Raw genomic sequence first — 17,434 nt, forward strand, 5'->3', positions numbered from 1 at the left:
AGAAAAACAAAAGGCAGAACTGAGTGTTTACCAGTTCCACATGCAAACAAAGATAAAAAAGAGACCACACCCTTCTTTGGTGAAGAAAAGGTAAACAGCTTTACTCACAATATAGTCTTGCATATAATATGCGAGGTACAGAGTAGAGTTTCAAAGAACAATTTGTTCAGTCCATTATTGTTCTATAACACTGGCAGGAGTGAGAGAGCAAACACAACTGCTCCCGGCAATGGAGGAAGGTCAGAGAGAGAGAGAGGGTGGAGGGGGAAGGAAGGGGACAAGTAAAAGAAACAAATCACAGTAAACCACTCTGTAGACTAAAGAGATCCTAAGGCTAGCTTTGGCCTAAATTCCCGTGAACGAACTGTAACACTGCCCCCTTCCAGTAACTTGCAGACAAGGTTGCAATATTCCCAACACCAATTGCCGGTGTCTCTCTCTCTCTCTCTCTCTCTCTCTCTCTCTCTCTGTCTGTCTGTCGCTGGGGATATTCAAGCAAAGACCAGGCAGCCATCTGTCAGGGATGCTTTAAACTGGATTCCTGTGCTGAGCAAGGGGTTGGACTCGATGGCCTAAATAGCCCCTTCCAACTCTATGCTTCTATGATCCACTATGGTTTTCTTACATTCTTAAGATGGCTTGAAATGCATCCGTTCAGATGTTCTGCCGGTGTGGTGGATGGAGATCCAGAGTAGTCTGCCATTTATCTGTGTTCCAAGGTGTGATTGTCAGTATTCTAGAACACACAATCCCTCCCTTTTCAGGCGATTCTCCACTAGAGTGCCCCACTGGGAGCGAGGAAGGTTTCTGTGCATTAAGTATTTTCTCCGGTCCTCAGCTTCCCAGCTGACACTTTTGATTTCTACAGTCGCTGGTCCTTTGCTTTTTGTATCCCATTACACTCTCTTTCGAGAAGGCTGAGCTGTGTTACCGTCAATGTTAGAATCATTACTATATCTTACCCCAGGCCTAGATGGGGGAGTTTGCTTTTGCCATTGCGATGGACATAAATCTGTGTATTCACTGCAATTCTGCAAAGTGCTTGGCTAAGAAAAGGAACTATGTATAAATCAATATCCATACCTTGATTCACAACTGGTCCTGTTCACCAAAATATGTCAGCAGCTATTACATACGACTGAAGTCTGCATTAATAACAGAATACGTTAAGTCTGCTGTCACCTTGACCTGCCTGATGCTACCTAGTTTGTCTTCCACCAGTCTGCGCCTTGTCATCATCCTAGACTGACACCATTTAAGACAAGGACTGAATCTGCTTGTAAAAACTTTCTATGCACAATGTAATTTTAATGCCATGGGAAACCGTTTGACCATGGACCTTGGTTTAGGGCCACTTGCCACTTGGCTACTGCAAACAAACAGTAATGAGAATCTGGAGGCAGCATTTAGAGCCATGAGACTCAATCTGCGATGAAAATGGACCTTAGCTTTACCCTCAAGGCATTCTGTTTTAATATATACTATGGAGATCATGCAAGTATTGCAAAGGAAGAGCTCTATTTGCAAGCAAAACTATATTCTTATCAGGGAGCTGAAGCCAGTCACAGCTCCCTGGTGCATGTACCTAAGGGTACACATGTTTTCACGTGAGCACTGCTCATATTCACATTTTATATGTTCAGGAGTACACTTATAAAATCTTAGGTGTACACCCAAAAAATGTAATATGAGGTATGGTGGTAATTGTATAGCCTGCCCCATTTTTCACTCTGCATCGTGGTTTGTTTGTGCTCTGGTAATGTGAGCATCAATAGATGCCAAACATACTGCAATATCCCTTAATGCCAGAAATGGTCACTTTGGCCATAGCTAGACCTAAGGTTTATCCCTGGATCATCCAGAGGTCAAACCTGTTCATCTAGGTGACACACAGGGGATCCAGTGCTCAGGCAGGGGCGAACCCTGGATGATCCCAGGATAAACCTTAGGTCTAGCTGTGGCCTTTGACAAAATGCTTCACAAAAGTTTAATCCTTGCCTTCTCCTCTGCAATGGTTAGGTTTATAATTATTGTGCCTTTGCCTGCATAATTCTGCTCCCTCTACTGAAGAAGAACTCTGCACAACTTTGTTTTCTGATTTCACGTCTGCCTGTTTTGCCATGTCTACTCATGCAGGGCGCGTGTGGAGCAGAGCATTGGTACTGATGACTAATTACATCACACAGAATATCCAATAGATGCCCAGGATGCTTCTGCAATTACATCCCACACAGCAGTTTCGACACATGCTCTCCTTGAGGGAGGTATCATATTTTTCGACGTACAAAAGCTTGAGTATCAAATATTTAGAACATGTGATTTCAATGCCACACCATACACAGAAGTGCAGCCATTACAGCAGTTTTGGAGACTGCATGAGAGAGATTTGCAAAACAAACAACGACCTGATTGTGTGGAAGGCCCATATCCGGAAGCCCCCCTTTGACTCAGCTTCTCTTTTTGAGGTTTTTATGCACCGATGTCAGTGGAGTGGTGAATCCACACCGGGTTTCATTCAGAACCTGTCAGAACTCTAAAGGAGCAAGAGTTTCTGGTAGGGGTGTGCACAGACCCCCCGCTCCGCTTCACTTGCAGATCCGCCATTTTCCGGATCGGGCCGCTCTGCCCCGCCCCCGCTCCGCCCACTTCCGCTCCGCTCCGCCCGGAGCTCCGGATCCGGATCCGGAGCTCCGTTTCCCCCCCCCCATAGGCTTGCATTGAAAGCTAAAAAATTATACAACTTTTTTTCTGTTCAAGTTAGAAACCTCATGTTTGGCACCATGACACCTCATGGGGATATACACACGCATGCCAAGTTTCAAAGCAATCCCATCATCCCCTGATTTTTGGCGAATTTTTGAAAATCGGGCACCCCACACACACCATCCCTGCGAGGTGGGCAGGGGAGGAGGGAGGGAAGGCAGGCAGGCATGCAGCTGGCATTTCTGGGGGCATAAGGAAGTGAGCCAAGGATAAGCCAGTAATGCATATAAAATGGAATAAATCAATCAATAAACAAAGGAGGGGTGGAATTAAAAGCAGCAGTGTTGCTCAATAAACAACAAGAAGAACTTTTTTTAAAAGGCTATATCTGTCTTTTACCAGCAATAGGGGGACGTGCCCGGGGGAGGGGGAAGTAGCTGCCAGTTCAAGACACTGACAGCCACCAACAGCTCTGAGAAGAAGTAAAACGCTCACTTCGACTCAGAACAGGCATTGCTCCACCACTGAAAAGTGACCATTCACTTCAACTCATGATAGGCATTGCTCCACCATTTTACTCTCTTTGGAAGGCTCTAATGGCCTTCCAGTGCAGGAGAGAGTGGGGGCACGTCCACGATGAGATGCCCTAGGGGAGCTCATCCCCTTGCACCACATCGATTCAGTTGTTCACCAAGGTTAGGGTGGGGAGCAGTGCTGTGTTTCTATCTCTTATTCTTGGCTTAGTATATGATTTCAGGTTGTGTTTGTGCATTTGGTGGGGCTACTGTGTTAAAAAACACGGGGAAAAGCCCGTTCAGATGAAGAAAGAGAAGTTTCCCAGAATCCCAAGTTACCTGTTTTGCCTATGCCCTCCTCCAACTTTGGGATCTTCATGACCGGGAGCTGACTCTGCCCCTCAGCCCTTTGAAAAAGGTATTTTTCCCGCCGATTTTTTAAAAACGTCTAGCCCGCGACCCGTACGATGCAGAAAGTTGAGAGTGGTCTCAAAATGACCCCCATCCACGACTCTCTGTGCACAAGAATTTTCAGAACGATAGCTTAAACCCCCCCCAGTTATCCCCGATTCTTTCCCTCAATGCAATCCTATGGGCGAAAAGCCGAAAACGCAGTTTGAGCCGCGCGGTTGACCCGATTTTCACAAAAATATAGCCCGCGACCCGTACGATGCAGAAAGTTGAGAGTGGTCTCAAAATGACCCCCATCCACGACTCTCTGTGCACAAGAATTTCCAGAACGATAGCTTAAACCCCCCCCCCCCCAGTTATCCCCGATTCTTTCCCTCAATGCAATCCTATGGGCGAAAAGCCGAAAACGCAGTTTGAGCCGCGCGGTTGACCCGATTTTCACAAAAATATAGCCCGCGACCCAGACAACGCAGAAAGTTGAGAGTGGTCTCAAAATGACCCCCATCCACGACTCTCTGTGCACAAGAATTTCCAGAACGATAGCTTCAAAAACAACGTAGTTATGCGCGATTATTTGCCGCAATGCAATCCTATGGCGAAATGTTTTCAAGATGGCGACCGGAGCGCTCCGCCTGAACTCGGAGCTCCGAAAAATGGTCGCTTCTCTTCGCCTTGCTTCTAGGGGGTCCGCGGTCCGCTCCTACTCCGCCTCTGGGTAAGGCGGAGCAGGCCAATCCGCTACTGCTTCTACGCTCCTAATCGGAGCGGAGCACATCCCTAGTTTCTGGATAGCACCTTGGATACCTCTTTTACAGTTCTGATTGAAACCTGGAGTGGATTCACTAGTCCATTGACATCGGAGCTGCCAGCCTTCACTGTTTCAAAGGACTCTGCAGTGTGAGGGGTGGAGCAGTGCCCACTGGCTGCCCACTCTGAGCAAGAACCCCCAAAACTGGTGCACACAAGTACACTGCCCTTGGAAGTGTCATACAGCCATCAGGACTAGTAGCCAGTGATTGCCTTCTCCTCCATGAATTTGTCTAACTCTCTTTTAAAGCCATCCAAATTGGTGGCCATAATTATATCTTGTGGTAATGAATTCCAGTGCATAACTATGCACTATGTGAAGAATTCCTTCCTCTTATCTGCCCTGAATCTCCCACCAGTCAGCTTCATGGCATGAGCCTGTTGGGTTCTAGTATTATGAGAGAGGGAGAAAAATGTAGTGATGACGATAATGATGATGATGATGATGATGATGATGATGATGATTTTCAGGGTGGTGATGAAGTCCATAAATCGTCTCTACCACACCATATACGAATTATAAAATAAACCCAAAATATAATAACAATTAAGGATGCAATCCGATTCGGATGCCCACGAGCCTCTAAACTCATGCAAAGCAGGACTTCTCTTGCTCTGCACTTTTGTTAGATGGGGTTTTTTGCCCATCTAGCTAGGGCTCTGCAGAGGGAAGGAGGTTGAGGAGGGCTCATATCCCCACTACCCTAGTCCCCTCCCCACCCAAAGAAATACTCCCTTTCCAATGTCTCTGAGGTCACTTTTGTGAGCTTGGAGAGGTAGCTGGCACAGATCTCTCTGCACCAGCTGCAAGGGGGAGGGGGGAGAGGTCCAAGGTAGCAGTGCTGTCTCCCACCTCAGAGCCAGGAATCTGAACAACCCTATGGCCTCCCACAAGGCCAGATCTGCACAAATAGGATATAACACTTTGAAAATGGTTTAAAAACTGTATATGTAATGTGTCCTGGGCCTGAACAGTTGTCAAAACCATTATAAACTGTTATAAACCAGATGCTGCCTAGGGGCCATAGGATTGCTCTCTTAAGCAATTAAAGCAAGTCAATGCTAATTAACCAATGGGACATGAAATATAACAAGGAACAGCTCCTGAACCAAACAATAACAACAACAACAACAACAACAACCCACCTCTCCCTCTGGATCGAGACGGGGAACAACATTAAATACAAAAATACCACAAAATGCATAAAACTAATTTTAAAAACATACAAAACATATAAAAGAACAATCGGATGTCTTAAAATTATTGTATTATTTATTTAAAACATTTCTAGACTGCTTTTCAGTCCAGGAGCCCAATTGGTGTATAACGGTATGTTAAAGGAGACCCAAACTCTCAGGAAGGTGTGCTCGTGCAAGTACAGTGTGCGCGGTTTCCAAAACATTGCTGCAGATACAGTGTGATGGGAATGTTAGGAATTGCAGTCTAACACCCCTGGAAGGCATCGAAGTGTGGGTGGATACCAAGGAGCAAAAGGCGATGTGCCGTCACCCCAAATAAGTGACTGCACCAAAGAAACGTAACTCTGGAGCCACAGCGGCAGGTTTTTCCCAAAGCTTGGAACATAGTGATTTCGAAAAGGAAAACACCAGCCCTGTGCAAACCCCTGGGGCACGGGCAGGCGGCTGTAATATTGAGCTGTTGTTGTTGAATTTCCCCTTCTAATGCAAAATGAAGGGGAGCTGGCCACTTTCCTCATATTTCTCCCATGACTGTGAGATTGAGCGTGCCCGGCAACGGCGATATCCTACGGCTTCGGCGATTCAAGGATATGATGACTGGGTAATAATGCCCAATTTTACACACTTCAGATCCATTAGTAGCAATTACCTTCCCTGAGGTGTTTTGAGTTAGTTTTAGTGCCGCATTCTTGCAGTTGGTGGATAATGAGAGTAATAATGTATACAGCATTTTCAAGTCTCTCTGTTTTTCGCTGCAATAATGCCATTAGGATGGCTATTTAACAAATGTGTTTCAGAGTCAAAGTTAAGATTTTTGTTAACAGCTCCCCTCCCCCCTCCCCCCCGCGTCTCACTCAGTTGTTTCACAAGAGCTAGGATTTCCTTTCAAAATGCAAATTGGGTTTGCAGGTTGGGATCAGCAGTGGGTTTTTTATTTTATTTGTTCCTTGTTGGACAAAATTGTGCCCCCCCTCCCGAGCATAGTTTTATATTTTTCCGAATCTGCACACTTAAGTGGAGGGAATGTTTGCCTTGAAACAGCAAGACCAGATCTACACCAAGCAGGATATGACATTTTGCAAGTTTTGAAAACTGTATAGTATATGGTGTGTGTCCTGGGCCCCAACAGTTGTCATTACTGTTATACACCATTTTAAAGCAGTAGTGTAGATCCTGCCCAATAGATATTTTTTTTAAAAAAACACCAATATACATTGATGAAACTAAAGTAGCAAGTTAAGGTCATAACTAAAGCAATTTTAGTCTCAACCTCATTCAGTTGTGAAGTTTGACTGACAAGTAAGCAAAGGCCATGAATTTCACTAAGATACCATTAATACAGATTTGGGAACAGGGATTCAACCTGTGCTGGATGGGGTTACACTCCCCTTGAAGACTCGGATTCCCAGTTGGGGTGTACTCCTGGATTAAGCCCTGATCCTGGATCCAGTGATGGCCCTTTGTGTGTTTTCACAGCTGAGACTAGTGTGCCAACCATTCCTAGAGATGTTTCATATGCCTTAGTTACATCACATTTGGACTACTGTAATATGGGCTGGATCTAAAGTGCTTTCTAACAGTTTTGACAACTGTATATGGAGTGTGTCCTGGCCCCCAACAGTTGTCAAGTGTAGATCCTGCCATGGTCTATATAGGGGCTGCCTTTGAAAAGTGTTCAGAAATGTCAGTAGGTCCAGAATGCTGCATTCAGACTGCTGACGTGCACTGGGTATATGGAGAATGTGACTCCCTTGTCACGACAGCTTTACTGGCTACTGGCCTGTTTCTGGGCACAAATGAAAGTGCTGGTTATGACCTATGAAGTCCTATAAGGCTTAGGAACAGGCTACCTGAAAGGCCACATTCTCCCATATGAGCCTGCCTGGTTTTAAGATCTTTGGGGAAGGCACTTCTCTTGGTTCTGCTGCCATCCAAGGTGTTGTTAGTGGGGATGTATGACAGGGCCTTCTTTGTGGCTACTCCCAGGTCTGAAATTCCCGGCTGAGGGAAGCTATGTTGGGCCCTTCTCTGTTTTCCTTCCATTGGCAGGCAAAGGTGTTTTAGTTCAGGCAGGTCTTTGGCATGTAACCTGTGCCAGATCTACACCAAGCAGGATATAATACTTTAAAAGTGGTTTGAAAACAGTATATGGAATGTGTCCTGGGCCCCAAAAGTTGTCAAAACTGTAATAAACAGTTTAGATCCTGCCCTGGCCTGTTGCTGAAGGGCTTTTTCACTGGTTGGGTGCTGCCTACTTCTTTTATTGTCATGTTCGCAATTGTGTTTTTACAAATCTATTTTAATGTTATGTTTTAATTAAGATTTTGTTTTTAACTTGTGTTTTATTATTGATAGCCACCTTGAGCAGCATTTTTGGCAGAAAGGCACGATGTAATTAAAACGTGGCTGTTGTTGTTATCATCATCATTATTCCCTGTTCCAGCAAGGGGGATCCACACGTACAATTGATGGAGCACAAAGATTTTGATTGCGTTGCTTCTCAGTGTTCTGTTGAACTTGATGGATGCAAGGATGTGATTCTCCATCCAGGTGGTTCTTCAGTGCTTAACTCTCTCTCTCTCTCTCTCTCTCTCTCTCTCTCTCTCTCTCTCTCTCTCTATATATATATATATATATATCTCAAATAAACAATATTGTGGTGGGAAGGGAAATTAACACATTGGGACTTGACAGGATCTTTCAAATGGTGTTTCTAATTGTTATTGGTGTTCCAGAGTCAACTCATTTGTATTTCACACAAAATATAATTAAATCCCAAGCTATCACAACAGCAGATTTACTTTTGGAAAAAGAGTGGAGGAGATAGCCTCATATTCTGCAAATATTAATATTAAAGAGAAAATAACAATGCAAATATTAACAACAAATCATGCCATAAGCCTTTAATTATTTTACACAATGTTTTTATGCTATCAAAGGGCTTTAGAATTCTTACATGAGATTGGCCGTTCCTTTCTCCATTTCATAGGTTGAAACTTGTAGACACACAAACTTTTATATTTCTGTGAGGACACATTTTATTTATTTATTTGTTTTTTTGTGTGTGTTTTTTTATTACTCTGGGGGTATTGATTTGCTATATAGTTATTATATCACAGATCAGTTGTAGAAATTCATGGGGAGATGGAACCAGTGTGTTGTAGTGGTTAGACTTTTGGGTGTACAAAATTATACATGGTGGGGAGAAAGTGGATAGAATGAAGTTTTTGTCTCTCACACAATACTAGAACCCAGCGTCATGTCATGGAGCTGATTGGTGGTAGATTCAGGACAGATAAAAGGAAGGATATCTTCACACAACACATAATTAAACAATGGAATTCACTACCACAGAATATAGTGATGGCCACCACTTTGGATGGCTTTAAAATGGCTTAGACAGATTATGAAAGAAAAGGCCATTAATGGGTACTAGTTATGATGGTGGCTTATTACCTCCAGTATCACAGACGGTATGTCTCTCAGTGTCAATTGCTGGGGAACAAGAGCGGGAGGGTGCTATTGCACTCATGTCCTACAAGTGGGCTTCCCACAGGTGTAAGAACATAAGAAGAGCCCTGCTGTGGATCAGACCAAGGGTTCATCTAGTTCAGTACTCTGTTCACACAGCAGCCAACCAACTGTCAACCAAGGGTTGGCCACTGTGTGAACAGAATAGTGGACTAAATAGGCCTTTCAGCATGGTACCTGGGAATAATAATATCCTACCTGAAATATTCAAATACAGCATAGGTTGGTGGGCTCCCAATTCAGCATGGCTTTTGTGATGTTCTTATGAGTGAGGGACAAGACTAGAGATTCCTGGGCTCAAGTAAGCCCTGAAGCTCCATGGGAGGCCTTGGGCTAGTCACCATCTCTCTGCCTAAGGTACCTCAGATGCTTGTTGTGATGGTGAAATAAGGATGGGAGAAATGAGATACGCTGCCCTGAGTTTCTTGGAGGAATAATGGCACTGAACTGGAATAAATAATAGCAAAGAGGACTGTGTGTGCCTAGGCCCAAGGGCATCCCCAGAAACAGAGAGGAACACAGATGTGCAACGTCAGCTTCTGGGGTTCACTGGTAGCATGAAGCCTCTGGTATTAACTTCTGCCACAACCATCCTCCTGTGGCATGGATCTATTTATTTTTATGAGGGAAACACATTGAAATCAAAAGTTCATCCTCATGTGCTAAATACCAGGTCTCACCACAGGAGGGGGCATTTAAATCTAATATATTTACCACGGGAATCTGATCTGGTCAAATTCTCCTGTCATAATTTCAACATTTAAAAAAGGGCACGCTGATTATAGGAGTATTGTACAAACTCAGAGGTACAATCCATTAATTGGCCAATCCATTAAACAAAGTAATGCTTTTAGATGCTTTTTTTTTTTAAAAAAAGTTTTAATTCAAAAGTCTATGAAATAGAGGAATGCTGGCATGCATGTTGACCTCAGCACGGATGGAAATGGTAGCATTTTCCCTAATCCACTGAAGCGCTTAGGAAAGACTGTCGTCTTGATGCTCCAATAGGGCTGATGCCTTTACTTGGTCACCTAAGGGAATCCACTTATAACTCTATTACCTGGGAAATTAGCAGAGCGATTCAGTCAGGTATATTTATCACGAGGAGAACCGAAGATAATTAATACACTGCATTGAATGCAAATTGCACCCACAGCACTTATCTCATTTTCAATTAGCACAAACGTTACAGCACTGCAGGCTTGTTATGGTTTTACCAGGAGCTGGGTAATTAATTTCTGTGAGCTACATATCAGACACCTGATAATGTCGTTTATTAATAAATGTCACCCCAGGTATCTGTTAGGAGAGGTAAATAAATTAAATGTTCAGTTGCCTGCCCTGTGCAAATCTATTCTTACACCTCATTGCATCTTTCCCCCTGTTTGTTTATCAGCCAGAATGACTGCCGAGATGAAGTTAAAAACAAAAGGGATACAATAAAATGTAAGGTTGCCTCGTTTTTTTGGCAGAGTTCCTACAACGGTATGTTGGGCGGAATGTCAACAGGTAGAATGTTTTTTAGAAGGAAAGTAGAGTGATGGGAAAATCTTTCACCTGTTGAATTGCACACTCTGCAGTTATTCAGTGATAGGAGGCTGATTAGGGGGGAAAAAAGGCAACAGTAGTCATTTGTGCTTTAAATAACAAAGGGATAGATCCAACAGTGCACTCCTGCTAGCCCTAAACAACTTGGGACCAAGATACCTAAGAGACAGCCTTCTCCTTTACCAACCTGCCTGGTCACTGAGGGCATTGGGAGGCATTGCTCCTGGTGGTTCCACAAGGACCTTTGGCCTGATTAGTGTCTACCAGGAGAAGAACCTTTAGTGTGGTGGCCCTTTCTCTTTGGAACTCCCTGCCCCTGGAGGTCAAGCAGGCGCCAACAACTCTTTTCCAGGAAGTATTCCTCAATGGACCAGCCACTATATTTATTGGTACTTTGTTTTAAATTGAACAATTTTAATGTGCTGTTTTAATCTTCTTTCTTTTTTACTGTTTTAGTCCTATGTCCACTGCTCTGGAATCTATTTTAGATATGGAGTGGTATATAAATATTGTAAATAATAATAATTAATTGCTGTTGCGCTAACATAAACCAATACTTGTGCAATGTAACTAGCACAATGGGGGAAAGTGCAGGGGCCCTTCTCTGTGAGCCCCTGCCAAAGGAAGTGAGGCGGGTGGCTACCAAGAAGAGGGCCTTTTCTCCTGTGGCACCCTAGTTGTGGAATGAACTTCACAGAGAGGCTCACTTGACATCTACATTGTGCTCTTTTCGCGTCAAGGTGAAGACCTTTTTGTTTTCTCAGGTATTTTAGTCTTTTAGTTTTGTTGTTGTTGTTATTATTATTATTATTATTATTATTATTATTATTATTATTATCATTTACATTTATAAACCGCCCCATAGCCAAAGCTCTCTGGGTGGTTTACAAAGATTAAAAGACTGAACATTAAAGTTCAATATACAAAATTTAAAACCATAAAAACAGTTAACATTTTAAATAATTTTTAAACTCTCAGCCAGGCCAAAAGACAGTTCTGGAGTCAGTTAAAAGTCAACATTTGCTGTTAAATGCCTGGGAGAAAAGAAAAGTCTTGACCTGGCACTGAAAAGATAACGTTGGCACCAGGCAGGCCTTGGGGAGAACATTCCATAATTTGGGGGGCCACCACAGAGAAGGCCCTCTCCCTTGTTGCCCTCCTCTGAGCTTCTCTTGGAGTAGGCACCCGGAGGAGGGCCTTAGATGTTGAAGGACCTTTTAGTCTTTTAGTTTTGTTGTTTTTAAATCTGCTGCTGTGTTTTCATTTTCTGCATTGCTGCTAGGTTTCATTTTCATTTTCATTTTATACTGTAGGTTTAAACTATTAATTTTTTATAATGTATTTTATGCTGCATTTCGTGGTTTTAATGGTTGTGAACCACCCAGAGCTTCAGCTATTGGGTGGTACAGAAAATAAATAAATAAATAAATAAATAAATAAATAGCAGCAATCTGCAGCCAAAATCCAATGTATTGTGCTACTTAGGTTGTGCAAGCATTGTTTTATGCTAGTTCAACATCAGTAGCACAAGTGCTGGAATGCCATTGAATACTACCTATATTTTTTCCGAAAGAGATAATAATGTGATGCCCTCGCATGCCAATTCTTTGAGCAGTATGAACTGCAGGGGCATGAGCATTTTACCCAGGGTTTGGGTTATTTAGAATGGATACTGAAGGAGATTTATGATATTTTTTATGATATATAGCTGATTTATATATATGTGCAGGTTATGCATGGGATGGAGGTTCACAGCTCTAACACCCCAACAGATATTGCTCCCCCATTAGGTTTCCAGAGGGGCGTGTGGGTTCTTGCTCCATAACAATGCTTCTAAAGGTCTAAGTAAGTTCTCTCACATCTAGACTGATTTGGGGCTTTTCTAAATGAGCAATTTATAGCACGCTCATGATTGGCCACTCATGGAAGTTTGCAGGTCCATTACATAATGTTGTCAACAGCCAGGATGTCTCCCACAGTTTCCTCCGGTAATCCTGTTTTTTTGTTTTTTTAAAAAAACAACAACATAGTGATAATGCAGTAGCTAATTTATCACAGGAACTATTGTGTCACTAGATGGCACTGTTTCATTTAACAGAATAGCATTTCCCAGAGGGGAATGCGATCTGTATGCGATCTGGTAAGAATGTTGTGTGCCTTTCCTGGCAGCACACAGAAAGAAGAGGGGGGGGGACAGGCAGAAAGGGAGAGAAAAAAGAGAGTGATAGAAAGAGAAAAGGGACCCACCCACTTTTGGCTCTGATCCCGCCCACCACTGGCTCTGATCCCGCCCACCACCAACATGCAGCCCCTGACAGATTATCCATGAGGGAATGTGACGCTCAACCAGTGGAGGCTGGTGGCTCCAATGTCAGTGGGACAGTGAATCCCCTCTGGGGGCATGTCTACACCATAGGGTGTAGAGGGAGGGAGGCGGGATGGATCGCAGACTTACCAGTTTCTGCGGTTCTCCCTGGGTGACTTGACGGCTGTACGATGTCCCAGAAGGCCGTCACAGCCGCCATTTTTTTAAAAAACAACAACGGAGAGGAACGCACTTGCGCTACAGCGCAAAAGTATTTTTTTTTAAAAAAATAACCCGACCCCACTCCCCACCCCCCCACCTCTGATGGGCATGGACTGCCACCATGCAGCTCCATGCCCATTTCAAGTGCCCTGCTACTCGCGGGGAGGATGGGATGACTGGGAGCAGCGGCCACACGGCCTGTGCTCCATGGGATGGTCCCGGAACTGTGAAAATAATGGGTTTTCCACGGCTCCTGATATCCCAGGGAAAGTCCCTGGTCATCTCAGGTTGCCCCCAGAACCCCTTATAGGGGGTTTGGACACACAGGGATGATCCAGGGACTACCCCAGGATATAGGGCTGGTCTAGAAACGCCCTAGGTTTCAGTCAGAACCAGTCAGAAATCTAGAGGAGCTCTCCAAGTGCTGGCCTGGAGCACATCACACATTGCTAGATGTGTTTGAGTTGCAAAGTCTATTCGTATACTACATATATTGTGAGTGTAAACATTGCATAAAGCATTCTTAATATTTTATAAAGGCAAGTATTAAGATGTGCTGCTTCAGAAGTCAGTGTAGGACAAGCATTGGCAGTGTAAATAAATACCTCATACAGCAGGCAGAGAGGAGAATTGGATAGCTCTGGCAAAACCTAATTATTTCTCACCCTGTTTTGAGCAAACTCTGATACCGCCCAGTGTGTTCTGGTACATCATCCAGGAATTATGTGAGGCATATAATGCTTAGTAGCAGCAACCCACCATTATATTATCACAAGATTTTAAAAGAACACTTGAATATATATCATGGGGAATAAAGGATGTCACTAAACAAAATGAGTTATCCTGCTACTTTGCAGGCATTAAAACGTTCTCCAGACACCTTCCGGAGGTCCAGTGAAAAAGAAAATAATGTATCTATTTATTTACTGTGCACATAACTGGTGCCTGCTTTTACTATGTATAAATTATCCTGCCAACCAACACAATGTCTCTGTGAGGCAGATAACAAAGCACCATGTATGCTACTCTTCCATTTTACAGACAGAGCAATTAGTCTAGCCAGTATCTGTGGAAAAGTTATTGAGGTCTTGTATTTTGCTCACTACTAGAGGCTTGGACACTTTTAAAGTCCAAACAGAGGAAGAGGGTGAGGGTGAGGTGAGACCTGGTTGCTGAAGGCTTCCTTCTGTCTCACCTTGCAAAACTGCCTCAACAATGAGATGACTTTGTTCTCTTAGAAGGCAGAACGGCCACTGCCACAGGTTAGGCAAATTAAAAGCAGAGATTGTGGATGTCAGCTTTCGAAATCTCCGAACCAGAAGGGATTATTACACAAATCTAGTCTGACCTCTTGCATGAGCAAATAGGATTTGGGACTCAATGGATGGCCTTGGATAACTTGGGACCAGGATACCTAGCACACCGCCTTCCCTTATATACACCCAGGTGACATTAATGATCTTCAGAGGAAGCCCTGGTCATCATTCCCTGATGAAGAGAATGTTGTCATGAAGAACCTCAACAGCAGGCCTTCTCTGTAGCGGCACCAACCCTCTGGAAAATGCTCCCTCGTGCAGTTCAGGAGGCAGAAAATGTAATGTCTTTTAAATGCCTAAAAACATATCTTTTAAGATAAGCCTTCTCTGGACTGTAACTTATTCTGGGTTTACGTGATTTTTAAAGTTAACGTTTTAATCTGGATTATTATATTATGGTTTTAGTTGTAAACTGCCCAGACAGCCTAGGCTGTTGGGCAGTATAAATAAATAAGTCACCATCTCTCAGCCTTTCCAAATCAGAAGGCTTCTCCGAGCCCGATTATTCCACACCAGAAGGAATCTCCAAACCAGAAGGGATTATTACATAAATCTAGTCTGATCTCTTGCGTGAGCAAATGGTATTTGTAATCCAGGGGATGGCCTTGCGTAAATCACCATCTCTCAGCCTTTCCAAACCAGGAGGGATCTCCAAACCAGAGGGGATTATTTTGAATCAGAAGGAATCTCTGAAGCAGAAGGGATTATTAAACAGATCTAGTCTCATTTTGCATACAAGCAAATGGCATTCGGGATGCAGAATCCAGAATTAAATCCCTATTCATCCACAAAGCATGATAAATGGCCTTGGATAAATGACCACCTATCAGCCATTCCTACATCACGGGACTGATGCAGGAATAAATGAAAACTAAGATTTATAAGACATATTATATACTTGGTCATACCTTAAAATAAAAAAAGACCCAATGTTATTGTGTTCAGCATTTCCTATCCTACCCCTGATCCAGTTCATTGGCTGCTGCTTGCTGAACATAATGACGAACATAATGATCTCACATCACACACAGGGAAGAACAAATCTGTCATATTTTGGTTTCTATCAGTTTCACATTTTTTCCAATTGTTTTGTCCCAATTCCACATCACTTTTCTTTTCTTTTTTTAAGTCCACATGGTAATTCGAATGTGTTGCATGAGCATTTCCCCTAATATACACAATTTTGTACACGGGTTTGCCAAATATATGCAGTTTGCAAGCAATTTCCCTAATATACTGCATGTTTATATGTTACTTTCACTAACATATACATTTTTGTGGGCATTTATTTATTATTTATACTTAAATAAATAAATAATAATTTATTTATACTTATTTAACACATTTTTGAACACAGTTTTGTTTTTTGTTTTTGAGAGCTGCGTAACATGATTTGGAGAAGTGTAAATATCAAAGTATGACTGTGATTCAGTTTGCCTATTGGTTTGGGAAATGCAAATGAGGTTAGTTCGTAAGTTTCTTCCCCATCCCGAATGTTTCTTTTACTAGAAGTGTGTAGGGGGTGGGGAGCAGGGTCGGGTTTTTTTTATTGGAATTCACTACCACAAGATGTAGTGATGGCCACCAATTTGGATGGCTTTAAAATGGAGTTGGATAAATTCCTGGAGGAGAAGGCTATCAGTGGCTACTAGTCCTGATGGCTATGTGCTACTTCCAGTATCAGAGGCAGTATGCCTATGTGTACCAGTTATTGGGGAATATGGGTGGAAATATGGGATTGTACTCATGTCCTGCTTGAGGGTTTCCTGTGGGGCACAGTGTGAACAGAGTGCTGTTGCTACATGTCCTGCTTGTAGGTCCTGGTCAATAGCTGGTTGGCCACTGTGTGAACAGAGTGTTGTTGCTACGTGTCCTGCTTGTAGGTCCTGGTCAATAGCTGGTTGGCCACTGTGTGAACAGAGTGCTGTTGCTACGTGTCCTGCTTGTAGGTCCTGGTCAATAGCTGGTTGGCCACTGTGTGAACAGAGTGTTGTTGCTACGTGTCCTGCTTGTAGGTCCTGGTCAATAGCTGGTTGGCCACTGTGTGAACAGAGTGCTGTTGCTACGTGTCCTGCTTGTAGGTCCTGGTCAATAGCTGGTTGGCCACTGTGTGAACAGAGTGTTGTTGCTACGTGTCCTGCTTGTAGGTCCTGGTCAATAGCTGGTTGGCCACTGTGTGAACAGAGTGCTGTTGCTACGTGTCCTGCTTGTAGGTCCTGGTCAATAGCTGGTTGGCCACTGTGTGAACAGAGTGCTGTTGCTACGTGTCCTGCTTGTAGGTCCTGGTCAATAGCTGGTTGGCCACTGTGTGAACAGAGTGCTGTTGCTACGTGTCCTGCTTGTAGGTCCTGGTCAATAACTGGTTGGCCACTGTGTGAACAGAGTGTTGTTGCTACGTGTCCTGCTTGTAGGTCCTGGTCAATAGCTGGTTGGCCACTGTGTGAACAGAGTGCTGTTGCTACGTGTCCTGCTTGTAGGTCCTGGTCAATAGCTGGTTGGCTACTGTGTGAACAGAGTGCTGGACTCCGCTTTCAGACATAACACCAATACAGACAATACTCAATGTATGGCTTTGTATTTCATGGTGGCGATTCGCCCCCCTCCCAACTTTGCTGTGGTATTTCCGAGAGCAGCATTCCCCAACTTGAAATCCTCCAGATGTGTTGGACTACAACTCCCATATGCTGGTATCTGTAATCTCACACATCTAGCAGTCTCCAGGTTGGGGAATGCTGGACTACAGGCCCTCTACCGTCTGCTCTCACCATCGCTTGTTCTGTATTTGGATACAGGATTTGCAGCTAAGTGCTTCTTTAGAAAAGATAAAGTTAGTGCTTGAAGGATTCAGTTCTAAAAATGCCTTAGTCGGATTAGTG

This window comes from Elgaria multicarinata, chromosome 4, assembly GCF_023053635.1.
Source record: "Elgaria multicarinata webbii isolate HBS135686 ecotype San Diego chromosome 4, rElgMul1.1.pri, whole genome shotgun sequence".
NCBI lineage: Eukaryota > Metazoa > Chordata > Lepidosauria > Squamata > Anguidae > Elgaria > Elgaria multicarinata.